This window comes from Lytechinus pictus, chromosome 17, assembly GCF_037042905.1.
Source record: "Lytechinus pictus isolate F3 Inbred chromosome 17, Lp3.0, whole genome shotgun sequence".
In the NCBI taxonomy this organism is placed as follows: Eukaryota; Metazoa; Echinodermata; class Echinoidea; order Temnopleuroida; family Toxopneustidae; genus Lytechinus; species Lytechinus pictus.
Genome location: NC_087261.1, coordinates 26,789,393 through 26,803,673, shown reverse-complemented (window position 1 = coordinate 26,803,673; position 14,281 = coordinate 26,789,393). Strand labels below are relative to the sequence as shown.

General features: G+C 38.1%; 1 protein-coding gene across 2 annotated transcripts in view; it reads left to right on the top strand.

The window, feature by feature from the left end:
• Positions 1–6,117: 6,117 nt before the first annotated feature.
• LOC129279881 (stathmin-like) overlaps positions 6,118–14,281 on the top strand; it is a 30,552-nt gene continuing 22,388 nt past the window's right edge. Inside the window, exon 1 of one of the 2 annotated variants that reach the window (XM_064111833.1) lies at positions 6,118–6,208. The gene's annotated coding sequence lies outside the window, so the exon portion shown is untranslated. Of the gene's footprint in view, positions 6,209–13,539; positions 13,596–14,281 lie in introns of those variants that run through there. The other variant, XM_064111832.1, reaches the window with a different exon arrangement.

Below are 14,281 nucleotides of genomic sequence, written 5' to 3'. Positions count from 1 at the left end.
TATTGTGAGATCGATCCACTCACCTCGGAAGCGGGGGGATGGGGGGGGGGGGGAGGTGGCGGCGCCCCCCCTACTGAAAAAAATCCGCGTATTAATTGTCCCCATGCGATATGCAGCAGATGAAAAAGAAAATTCAACGCTTATAGAAAACAAAAAAGTTAGTCCATGTAGCATATCGGCTATATCTGGAAGCAGGAGGGTAAATTAAAGTTGCACCCAGATCCTGCAGATGATATATTAATAGGTTTCAAAATAATGAATAAAACTCATTATTCAAAATCCCTTATTAAAGTTTTGAAGGGAGTTCCGATAATAAATTCAATAATCCCCATAATCACATCAATTTGGCTTTTTTTGTCAGAGTTCAGAAAGAACGTTTGAAATATATTTTCACGTTCGCTCAATATTGTAGGATGGGGGATCGGGTGTCCGGACACTTTATATTTTTGAAGCCTTCTTTTTTGTCTTAAGATTACACTAAAAATATGAATTCAATAGTTGTATTCATCTTCTATTTTGTTCTCTATAATATTTTCTAAAATTTTGTACTAAAATTTGATGAAACTTCGCTTGTAATTTTTTCCAAATGACTTTCTAAAATTGATCGTCCGGACACACAACCTGTCCGGACACACAACAACTGGGTATAATTCCTTTCAACTATACATTGTAATCAAGAATGACTACTGTTTTGTGTTTTGATTGACATGTGGAAAATGCATGAAATGAATGAATGAATTGATGAATGAATGAATGAAAGAAAGAAAGAAAAAATGAATGAATGAATAATGTTGTGCATGGGGCCAGTTTGGGACGATTGGCAAACATTGAAGCGTGCGCCCACGGATTCCGTTCCGCGACCGCATCCCCATTTCTTGCAAATTTTCCCCCTGAAAATGAAAAATAATGCCTATAATAAATGATTGGGTGGTAGTAGAGATCGTAAGCAGTGGCGTAACAGGCGGGGGGGGGGCAGGGGGGGCAAGCTGCCCCCCCTGGCGGAGCTCACCGGGAAAATACAAAAAAAACGGGAAAAAGAAAAAAAAGGGGGGAAGAAAGGGAAAGGGAAAGGAAAGAAAAAAGGGGAAAGGGAAAGGAAAAGGGAAAAGAAAACTAAGAAAAACATAAAAAAGGGAAAACGGAAAGATAACGGGAAAAGGAAGGAAAAAGAACAAGTGACAAAGAACAATTCGCCCCGATATACAAATACATTAGCATGATTAGTAAGACAGGGAAATAAATTAAAGATGACAAAAAGGCAAACAAAAGCGGGAAATAAAGGCAGAATGGAATTAGCCAAAATCTAAATTGGAAAATAAAGAATAGGGACAAGATAACGTACACTACCGGACTGCCGAGGATTGAGATAACGAGCGGGAAGAAAAATGGATGGTATATAGCATAATGTCGTATGAAAGTCTATCATAAACTTGCTAAATCTCCAAAGGCTCTGTCCAAGAGTCAAGACCCCGTGCAGTGGGGGCTCTTCATCTGTAACCTCCAATGGGTACTATAACGGGCCCCTATATGGACCTTTCCTGCATTAAGCTTTACGTTGAAGCACTGGCGTACCGGGGGGTGGTTCCACAGCCAAGGGGAAATAAAAGAAAATAAAGGAGGCAGCGAAATGAGATGAATGAAAAAAAAAATATGACATGATATTTGCTATAATGATGTAAAAATCTATCACATAATTAGAATTTCATTTTAACAGGCCATTTTTTCTGGCTCGCTTCGCTCGCTGGCGACTTTTTACAAATTTTCCCACATTTGCTATGGTGTGCCCCTCACAATATTTGGATGATTACGATACACAACTGCATTGAATTTATGTGTTGTGTTAAAGCAATATAAATATACACGCAATTTGATTAAAATAAGTGGCCATCTGTAAGGTTTAAAATGGCTTTGATATCAAGAGGTTCCGGGGCTCTGCCCTGGACCCTACCCATAAAGCACTGTTATATGGATGAGTTTGGACCATGGCCCCCAAAAGTTCTACAACCAAACAAACAAAATGAGGAAAGAAAGGAAAGTGTATTATATTTTTCTGAATATCACGTTAAAATCTATCTTCATGTTAGATTCTCATGAAAAGGTGATTTTTTATCTCGCTCGCTTCGCTCGCTCGGGACCTATATCAAGCTACTTCTTGCCAAAAGCGCCATACTCGGCCCCCTCAAGCATATAGAGCTTCGCCCTGATGCTCACAATCATAAGTTCATAACAAAAATCCTGTTCACCGTGGCGTACAAAAAAAGAGAGAAAAAAGGAAAGAGAGGAGGGTGAATATATGATATCATCTTTTTAACATTATGTCAAAATCTATCACAAAATTGGATTTTTTGCAATAAAGATGTCAAAAAAATTTTGCTCGCTCGCTTCGCTCGCTCGCTTATATATATATACATTTTCCCGATACGCCATATCGCCCCCTCAAAATTTTTGCCTTATGACGCCATTGCCTGTTCAATGATATGACCGGGAAATGTTTGGCTCTTGCCCCCCCTGGCCACCGACCCCTGTTACGCCGCTGATCGTAAGAACTTGATATTGATAAGTGTCTGTTAAGTTGTGTTAGTTTAAAGAATGGGGGTTAAATCAACGAAATCCTATTGATGTAATACTCAAGGTATATTCGAACGGTAATGATTAACTAAGCTAGTATGTCCAGTATGTCGTTTCATTATCTGCAATGATGGATGACGAAAAAGGTTTCTGGGTGGAAAAGTGAAAATAACCATGAATATTTTGGTATTTTTGCTCCTCTTCAGTTTCATTCAATTCATTTCATTTATTTCTCATTAGATCAGTGGCATGGGCCTACAGATGGGAAGGGGAGGGGCTTGGGACGCTTCCCCCCCCCCCCAAAAAAAAAAAAAAAATCACGACCAAGAAAAAAAAAATATTTTTTCGATACAATGTCAAAATTGATCACATAATTGGAATTTTGTAATAAAAATGTCGAAATTTTGCTCGCTCGCTTCACCCATTCGCATTAAAAAAATGCGCGATACGCCATACCTAGCCCCCTCCAAATGTTTTGGCTCATTACGCCATTCCTTATTTTGGGGGGCGATCGACCATCGACCCTTTCTTTATAAAGAAGTCTAGAATTAAAGACTATTGCAAAGGCGTGTCAAGCGTTCGCGCACGGTATAGTGAGTGCGTATTGCATGCGCACAAAACAAAATCAAGTGCAAATTGCACCGCAAGGCCGCGCGCTAATTTAAATGCTCATTTATTATTCTCAAATCGATAGTTGCACGTCGACAGAGCTGACTGATTACCCAGGACCAAAATCCAGTTAAAACCAATTAGGGCAAAACCAATTGAAACCAGTTGGCCAACTGGTTTCAATAGGGAAATTGGAACAACTGGTTCCAATTGAAAACCAGTTGCCAATTGGTTCCAGTTAAAAACCAATTGGTTCCAATTGAAAACCAGTTGCCAATTGGTTCCAGTTAAAACCAATTGGGCAACTGGAACCAGTTGGCAATTGTTGTCAATTGGTTCCAGTTGTTCCAATTTCCCTATTAAAACCAATTGAATCCAATTGGAGGCAACTGGTTTCAATTGGTTCCAGTTGAAACCAATTGGAGGCAACTGGTTTCAACTGGAACCAGTTGAAACCAATTGGTTTCCAACTGGATCCAATTGGAACTTCCAGTTGGAACGAACTTAATTAGTTACAAATTAATTAGCATTTGCACTAAATATTTCTCATGCCAACACAGAAGCAGTGTTATATGTCTATTAATACCAATGTAAAGGGCATTGATAAAATACAGACTTTCATGTGTATATATTTATATGGAAGATCTTCAAATATATGTACTTTTATTTGATGTAATTTGGTAACAGTTAGTGGTGTACTAATTATCCTTTAATCTGTTTTAATTATAATCTATAACATTTATGAACATGGTTTTCACTGCTAAGTATTCTAAATACTTATCTTTAAAAAGTGTGGTACTTGAAATTGTAAAGAATTAAATAGATACATTGTTAATGATGATTAATCTCATAAAACATTAGCTGTGCACACTGGCAAATAATATGCAAATTAACTGGTTTCAATTGGATCCAGTTGGGTAACTGGAAAATTTCCAATTGGAAACCAATTGGAAATAATTTCCTGTTACCCAACTGGTTCCAATTAGAATTCATTTCCAGTTACCCATCTTTCCAGTTAGAAGTCATCTCCAGTTACCCAATTGGTACCAGTTAGGATTTCCAGTTACACAACTGAATGGTTCAAGTTAGGATTTCCAGTTACCCAACTGGTTCCAGTTAGAAATCATTTCCAATTGGAAGTCATTTCCAGTTACCCAACTGGTTCCAGTTAGGATTTCCAGTTGCCCAACTGGTTCCAGTTGGGATTTCCAGTTACTCAACTGGTTCCAGTTAGAAATCATTTCCAATTGGAAGTCATTTCCAGTTACCCAACTGGTTCCAGTTAGGATTTCCAGTTGCCCAACTGGTTCCAGTTGGGATTTCCAGTTACTCAACTGGTTCCAGTAAGAAATCATTTCCAATTGGAAGTCATTTCCAGTTACCCAACTGGTTCCATTTAGGATTTCCAGTTGCCCAACTGGTTCCAGTTGGGATTTCCAGTTACTCAACTGGTTCCAGTAAGAAATCATTTCCAGTTAGTTATTTCCAGTTACCCAACTGGTTCCAGTTAGGATTTCCAGTTGCCCAACTGGTTCCAGTTGGGATTTCCAGTTACTCAACTGGTTCCAGTTAGAAATCATTTCCAATTGGAAGTCATTTCCAGTTACCCAACTGGTTCCAGTTAGGATTTCCAGTTGCCCAACTGGTTCCAGTAAGAAATCATTTCCAATTGGAAGTCATTTCCAGTTACCCAACTGGTTCCAGTTAGGATTTCCAGTTGCCCAACTGGTTCCAGTTGGGATTTCCAGTTACTCAACTGGTTCCAGTTAGAAATCATTTCCAATTGGAAGTCATTTCCAGTTACCCAACTGGTTCCAGTTAGGCCTTTTCCAGTTGCCCAACGGGTTTCAATTGGTTTCAACTGGAAATTGTTAAATTCCAGTTAAAACCAATTGAAACCAGTTAAAACCAATTGAAACCAATTGAAACCAGTTGGAAATCCAACTGGTTTCAATTGGATTTTGGTCCTGGGTAAGGACGTTCCACAGTTAAAGTGAAATCCATGTCATTTTCACCAAACTTTGCACATAGAAATATGCAAAAATCAACATAGGTCCATGTGCTTGATTTTTTGCTATAGAGCTTCAAAGTTCACCCAAATTGATGTTCTTAAGAATAGCGCATTCAAAAGAATTTGGCATTTTTAGACCGCCCAAGATTACTACAATGAATTTAAACCACTATTACTCAGTCAAAATACATTAAAAAGTCATCAAATTTCGCAAGAGAGTTAATAATTATATTGTTAGAATGGTGAATCTATTTATAGTGCTATTTGTTTGCAATTTTAAGTTTAACAGCACTGTCAGTTTTTAAAAAAGGCGTAAACGATAACAAAATCCCAATCTCAAAAATGTAAAATTTCAATAAGAAACTACGAACGTACAATAAATGCTGCACTTTATTCAAAATCCATGTCATTTTCACCAAAATTTGCAGAGTTGTAGAGGAAGGTATACCTAAGAGGTACAAACATTAAAAAATAGGGGTTCATGTGCTTGTTTTTAAACTATCAGCATTTTTATTAGAGCAAATGTGCTTTTTAAAATACCAAAAATGCGCCGAATGCTTTGCATCTATGTGAAGAAAAAATCAAAACCACTCTACCATTTATTCAAACTCGGGGTAGTATTCGTGATTCTTGGCAGCAATGCAGAGTAAAATATTTTGCAATTGTAGAATTTTTTTTTGGAATGGTCCATGGAATAATTCAATTTTTTAGCTTCATGAACTAACGCATCGGATCTGCTCTTAAAATGCAGAAGATGAGAAAAATCAGCTCATACCCGCCGCTAATTAATCACCTGTTCATCCATTGTGACGTCAGTGCGCAGCGTGTAAACTATGCGCAGATCATAATGCGCACAAACATAACTGTGCAACGTCCTTAAATCACAAGTTCGTCCATTGTGACGTCAGCGCGCAGAGTGTAAAATATGCGCAGATCATGATGCGCACAAACATAACTGTGGAACGTCCGCCTGACTTTTCAGACTGAAATCCCATCAAAGGCCCGTGTTATTTCCAGTTGGTGAGTAATGTTTGTTTTCATAGTTCGTAGATAGACCTAAATTTTTAAGACTAAATTAGATAGATAGATCATAGAGCTAATAAACAGATCTAGGCCTAAATCTAACACGTTAGACTTAAGTTAGAGTCTGACTTAACCCAGAGAGCTACGCGGGCGCGGGCCGGAGCCCAGACGCTCAGTGTGCAAACGGGCATTCAGGTGAGAGTACCGTGAAGTTTGGTCAAAATCATTTTGATAATAAATAATTAAAACAGAAATTAAGCACTTACCACGATTGTATGGATGATAGTCTAACGAGTGGCAGTTTCCTGACATCGAGGCACAGACTGGAACCTCAAAAAACGATCAGTTCTGTCGCGGTAGCTCTCCTCTTTCAGAATTCAACACAAAATGGCCGATCGAGACCGAGGCTAGTATAGCACTAGCGCATATAGACTTTGTCAAATTCGCGCATGCGCCCTACACCCTCTCGAACGGCCATTTTGCTATGAATTTTGAAAGAAGGAGAGCCACCGCGACAGAACTGATCGTTTTTTGAAAATTTGAGGTTCCAACTTCCAGTCTGTGCCTCGATGTCAGGAAACTGCCACTCGTTAGACTATCATCCATACAATCGTGGTAAGTGCTTAATTTCTGTTTTAATTATTTATTATCAAAATGATTTTGACCAAACTTCACGGTACTCTCACCTGAATGCCCGTTTGCACACTGAGCGTCTGGGCTCCGGCCCGCTACGCGGGCCGGAGCTCTCTGGGTTAAGTCTGACTCTGAGTCTGAGTCTGAGATCTGAATTCTGATTTGCGATTCCTGGATGAGTGGCGGCTAGACACATGCGATGGCTAGACAGGAATAACCGTCGTTTCTGGGGATTTATTCAACAATTTCTGACATTTTACTGTAATCCCCATTTATGTATGGTGAGTGGAGCCAACGTAGTTCAGCGGAACAACCAAAATACAGAGACTGAAGCTTTTGGTCTATGCGATGGCATGAGTCATGACTGCATGCATGTGTCTGTGCCGATGCCGCGCCCTGGCCTTGTGTGAGAATGGACGTGATATAAAAGTTTAGAACAAAATGTTTATAGGCCTAGATCTAGAATCCAGCTAGGTCTGTTAGATCTACAGTACCGTATGTCAACTCATGAAATCAGAATGTGAAAGGGAGAAAAAGAGAGGAAACGAAGAAGAGGGGAAGAGTTTGATTTGATGGCGAAGGAGTTGTTGTTGTTCGTTTTGGGCCTGTTTCACGCCCTAACTTTAGCCCTAGGCGGAGGAGGAGCCAGGAGGATTGAGGAAAGTGGAGAATGGAAGGAGGATCGGGCATTGAGAGGGGGAGGAGTAAGGGGAAGGGAAAATGAGGAAAACCTGAATTATAATGAGATGAGGGGAAGAAGTCTTAACGGATATGGGAATAATAGAATTATGATAAAAAAATGGTGGCCGGGTGGGTATATAGCTGCATAGACTAATCTACTTATCTAGCCCTAAAAAAATCCCTGATACCATAGCCATAAAAAATATCCCTTATCTGCATGGCTCTTTCTAATCTCTTCATGATTGGGGTGAACCTAAAGCTATGCACTTTATTTATAAACAATAAAAACTATGACCATCTTTAAAGGACAAGTCCACTCCAACAAAAAAATGATTTGAATAAAAAGAGAATAATCCAACAGGCATAAAATAACATTGAAAATTTCATCAAAATCGGATGTAAAATATTATAAAGTTATGACATTTTAAAGTTTCGCTTAATTTCACAAAACAGTTATATGCACATCCTGGTTGGTATGCAAATGAAGAAACTGATGACGTCATCCACTCTCTATTTCTTTTGTAATATTATATGAAATATGAAATATTATTAACCGTATCAGACATCTGAGCAGGGCAACTTTGAAACATTGTTGCCTGCTTAAGACTGGGATCAAATGGCCGGTCAATAAAATTCCAATTGTTTATCCACGGGCCCAATTTATTGCCCGCGCGCTCAGGAAAGTCAATGAGAAAATGCGTGGAAATGTAGCGGGCAATAAAAGGCAGTGCTAATATCCGGGTATTCTACGCGTTTTTGCACGCGTCCTTGAACCGCGCAGTGCTATACATGTACGTCATAATGGTAATCAATTAAGTTAAGACAACGCTGGATACTGCGTCCCTAGGCCAGGGACGCGTCATTTCAATTACGTCACAATGGTAAAGTTCAGAGGCCCAGTCTGCTCAACATGATAAACTAGATTCTCATTCTAAAAATTTTAAATATCTAAATTTTAACGATTTTTGCTCTACATGTAGATGTCTGATTTGGTTAATAATAGCAATATTGACTGGCCTGGGGGCGAAAGGACATATATCGCCCTCACTAAATTGATATCACCCTCGTCTACGACTCGGGCGATATAAATCTAGTTTGGGCGATATATGTCGTATCGCCCCGAGGCCAGTCAATATTGCTTTATTCTAATTTTCTCATTGTCAAGTGAAACAGTGATTAATTCCTCCCTGAACATGTGGAATTAGCATTGTTTGATACTGTATGGTTCAGTCAAGTTGGCCCTTTTGTCAAATCTGTAAAAAATGAAATATTTTATAATTCAAACAATAAAAAACAAAAGAAATAGTGAGTGATGGACATAATCGACTGACTCATTTGCATGTTTCTAAGTTGTGCATATCACTGTTTTGTGAAAAATAAGCAAGACTTTAAAATGCCATAACTTTCTGATTTTACATCCGATTTTGATCAAATTTTGAGTGTTATGCAAGTTTTATTTTTCTCTATTTATTAAAATCAACATTTTGCTGGGGTGGACTTGACCTTTAATATTGAACAGATTTTCTTATCCTAAATATTCTAAAAATCATTCCAACAAGAAAATATCACAAAACTCACAAAAATCCTGCTGTGTTTTCCAAATCCCTCTTTATTTCGCCGCCTGATTTTCCATTCTCCATTTTCCTGCAAAGAAATAGTATTTCCTGTACCTCAATTTTTTTTGAAAATGTTCATATTAATATAATAGGAAAATATGAAATTAAAATCAAATATAACTCTAAAATTCCAAACAGTTCTAGGTTTTAATGATAATAGGCATTTATATAGCGCCATCTATCTAGAAATATTCTATTCTGAGGCGCGATGTTATTTTTTTTATTACCCCAGCTTTAGCTCAAGCTGCCTTTAAGCGCTCATGCATTCAAGGAATTAATACTGCCGGGTACCCATTCACCTCACCTGGGTTGAGTGAGTGTACATGTACATGTACCGTAAGGGCACTAGTATTCAACCCGTTTGGAGAATTTCCTCAAATTTATAGAAATATGGAATTTACCTTAATTTCCAAGAGCAAATGTTGGTTATTCTTTTTGCATTATTTTTTTTCTTCAACCCGTCGACTGTGTACACGGGTGATCGAATTATACGGCGATGGTTTTTGGCACTAGTATTCAACCTAGCGATGAAAGATGGCCCTGTCTCTCGATCTGCCCTTGTCCCATCCGAATATGGACTAGACCATTTGAGATGAGACCAAACAGGGAATTAGTTAAAGCCAGAGACTTACATAGATCTAGAGCTAGTTTAGCAATTTAAACAATTTTGAGATTCACTATCTATCATCACTAGGTTGAATACTAGTGCAATTCAGTGCAAAAGGTCATCGCCGCATAATTCGATCCCCAGCGCATACAGTTGACAGATTGATAAAGAAAATACAGACAACAGATTACCCTTGAAATAAACAAAGGTATGAAATTAAGATAAATATTTGGGGGAATTTGGCAAAATCTTTGAATTATGACGGGTTGAATACTAGTGCCCATACGGTACCTCAAGTGATGTTCGTGCAGGCTCCACTCCACTTCACTACCGCTACACTATGCTCCACCTACCCGAACATCAAGGTCCAAAACTCGCTCTGATACTGCGAGTGTCAAAGGTGGGGGAAAAAATGCACATTTATTGTAAAAATCCTACCCTGAAACTAGCTTAAAAGAATAAGAAGCTTAATTTCTTACTCTTCATCCTAATTTCACTCCATATCCATCCTCCTGTTAGCCTCAAAATTGGTCATTAAGAGCCAATATAGAGTTCCTCACACGTATGAATAATTCGGTGCCGATTTCAAAACATCGCATGCGCGAGGGTCCAAGCAAAGGTGTCAAGATGCAAATGTGTCCCCTGTCTGCATTAATGCAATTACGAATCAGGGTAGGAAATAATTTTTAGTTTTTAACAAAGGGCTATCTTTTTTTTATTCCACACAGGGGCAACTGTGGAATTTTGGGGGCTATTTTTTAATATTTTAAGGGCTTCTTTTGGGGGGGGGGGGGCAATAAGCAATTATGCAGCAAAAGCAAATTTCATTATTCTGTCATTAAATATTAGAACCTTGATTTTCATAATCTTTAAGGACGTTCCACAGTTAAAATGAAGTCCATGTCATTTTCACCAAATTTTGCAGAGAGTTACTTTGGTATAGATCTATGCATTATGAAAATGCACAAAATAACATAGGTTCATGTGCTCATTTTTTTTCTATGGGTCTTCAAAGTCGCCGTATTTGAATGATATGCAATCTTGCGCAATCAAGAGAATTATGCCTCTCTTAGACCTCACGAATTCACAAAATGAGTGTAAATCATCTTTACTCAGTAGATACCGCATCAAACTTCATCAAATTGTCAAGATATATAACAAAGTGTATACAAAAGAAAGAGAAAGTCTTTTAATTGGTAGAACTATAGCTATTTGGAGTCAGCAGCGCCCTCATTTGGCAAGAATGGTGCAAAAACTCGGAAAAAACAAATCTTCGAAGACGTGAATCTACTCAAAAATTTAAAAAGTATTTTGTAAGCTGCACTTTTTTCAAAATCCATGTCATTTTCATCAAATTCGGCTAAATTGTAGAGGAATGCATATCGAAGGTGTAGGGAAGTTAAAAATATGGGGTCCATGTGCTCATTTTTTAAGTATGAGTGTTCAAAGTGATGCGAGTTGGCATGAAAATCGCCCAAATGCGCCCAAAACGGGCAAAAGTCTAATAATGCCGTCTAAAATGCGAATGGTTCCGTAGTTTTACCTCCAAACATTCAAAATCCATGTCATTTTCATCATACTCTCCAGATTTGTAGAAGAATATATTCTGAAGACATTAAAATAATAAAAATATGGGGTCCATGTGCTCGTTTTTAAACTATCAGTGTCTAAACTGTTGCGTGTTGGCTTGAAATTCGCCGAAAACATGCAAAAGTCTTTAATACCCTCTAAAATGCAGATGGTTCCATATTTCGCTCCAAAACATTCAAAATCCATGTCATTTTCATCATACTCTCTAGATTTGTAGAGGAATTCATTCTAAAGACATTAAAATATTAAAAATATGGGGTCCATGTGCTCGTTTTTAAACTATCAGTGTCCAAAGTGTTGCGAGTTGGCTTGAAAATATTGAAATCCACCTAAAATGCGCCGAAAACGTGCAAAAGTCTAATGATACCGTCTAAAATGCGAATAGTTTCGTAGTTTTGCTCCCAAACATTCAAAATCCATGTCAATTTCATCATATTCTCTAGATTTACAGAGGAATATATTCTGATGACGTTAAAATATTAAAAACATGGGGTCCATGTGCTCGTTTTCAAATTATCAATGTCCAAAGTGTTGCGAGTTGGCTTAAAATAGTCTATAATGCGCCTAAAACGGGCAAAAGTCTAATACCGTCCAAAATGTCTAAAATACGAATGGTTCCTTAGTCCTGCTCCCAAACATTCAAAATCCATGTCATTTTCATCATACTCTCTAGATTTGTAAAGGAATATACTCTAAAGAAGTTAAGATGTTTAAATGATGGGGTCCATGTGCTCGTTTTCAAATTATCAGTGTCCAAAATGTTGCGAGTTGGCTTTAAACAGTCTATAATGCGCCTAAAACGGGCAAAAGTCTAATACCGTCCAAAATGTCTAAAATACGAATGGTTCCTTAGTCCTGCTCCCAAACATTCAAAATCCATGTCATTTTCATCATACTCTCTAGATTTGTAAAGGAATATACTCTAAAGAAGTTAAGATGTTTAAATGATGGGGTCCATGTGCTCGTTTTCAAATTATCAGTGTCCAAAGTGTTGCGAGTTGGCTTTAAACAGTCTATAATGCGCCTAAAACGGGCAAAAGTCTAATACCGTCCAAAATGTCTAAAATACGAATGGTTCCTTAGTCCTGCTCCCAAACATTCAAAATCCATGTCATTTTCATCATACTCTCTAGATTTGTAAATGAATATATTCTGAAGAAGTTAAGATGTTTAAATTATGGGGTCCATGTGCTCGGTTTCAAATTATCAGTGTCCAAAGTATTGCGCGTTGGCTTGAAACATACCAAAATGCACCAAAAACAAGCAAAAGTCTGTTAATACCGTCTAAAATGCAAGTGGTTCCGTAGTCTTGCTCCCAAACATTGAAAATCCATGTCGTTTTCATCATACTTTGCACATAGTTACTTTAGCACCTGAATATTCCAAATATGCAAAAATTAACATGGGTCCATGTGCTTGATTTTTTGCTATAGAGCTTAAAAGTTAACCCAAAATGGATGATGTTCTTAAGAATTGAGCATCCAAAAGAATTCGGCATTTTTAGACCTCACGAGATCACAACATTGAGATTAAAGCCCTATTAATCAGTCAATGAAAAATTTTATCAAATTTTACAATATGATTAATAATTGTATCCGTAAGATGGATAATCTATCGATTGCTGTCAATTAATTGTTTGCTCATTTAAGTCTAACAACACTCTCAGTTCTTAGAAATTGCGGGAAAGATACTCAACCTCAAAAATGTCAAATTTCAATAACAAACTTGAGAAGTATAAGAAATGCTGCACTTTATTCAAAACCCATGTCATTTTCACCAAACTTTGCAAAGTTGTACAGGAAGGTATACCTAAGAGGTGCAAACATTAAAAAATATGGGTTCATGTGCTTGTTTTCAAGCTATCAGCACTCTTATTAGAGCAAATTTGCTTCTTAAAACACCCGAAAACGCGCCAAAAGCAGTATCTAGTGGTTCGGAAAAATTCCGAACCACTTTTCCATTTATTCATACTCGGGGGTCATATTCATCATAATTTGCAGCACTACAGAGAAACTATTTTGAAATTGTAGAGGAATTAAAAAAATGGTCCATGGAATAATTCCAGTTAATTAGCTTCATAAAATAAAACATCAGATCTGCAGTTAATGTAGATAAGGAGAAAAATCAGCTCACATTACCTACAGCTGATTAAGTCACAAGTTCATCCATTGTGACGTCAGCGCGCAGAGTGTAAAATATGCGCAAATCATGATGCGCACAAACATAACTGTGGAACGTCCTTAAATAAATATTGTTTGTGACAGATCCTATGGCTACTGTAAAAGGAATGGTCGCCCCAAAAGCTTGCATTTGGGAAAATTTTAGGGGCGAGTTTTGCAGACATGAGGGCGAAGTCGCCCTTCAGCCTCATGTATTTTCTATGCTGTTAAGAATTGAAGGAAAATCTTGAGCAAGAATAAAAAGTGAATGATCAATCATAAAAAAAGATATCCAGAGCTACCAAGTCTCACGCATTATGCGTGAGACTCATGTATCGTGGGTCCGTCTCACGATCTCACGCAATGGCACCCATTTTTCTCACGCATCGGGACCCGACAGAAAAAAAAGAGAAAAAGTTGCATTATTCGCTAGATTATACGCACTGGCCGACAGCCTTCGCACGCCGTCGCGTCTACCCCGGCAAGTGAGACGAATCGAGAGTGCAGTCAGCACACAGCTAGTACGTGATACGATGAATCGCGTGCATGCATCACATGGTATTGTAGTATGGATCGATATCATGATGAAGCCCATATTTCGCGTGCGCGCCTTTTCGAAACGTACAAGTGTAAGTACTGGCCGCGCGCACGCAGAGACGCCGAGTCATGAAAATCTCACGCATAACATATTTTTGAACTTGGCATCTCTGGATATGTACAGCTGAAACAGATGACGGCTGAAATCTGTCTGCTCGGAGGAGTTCCTGATTTTATTTCCTCCTAC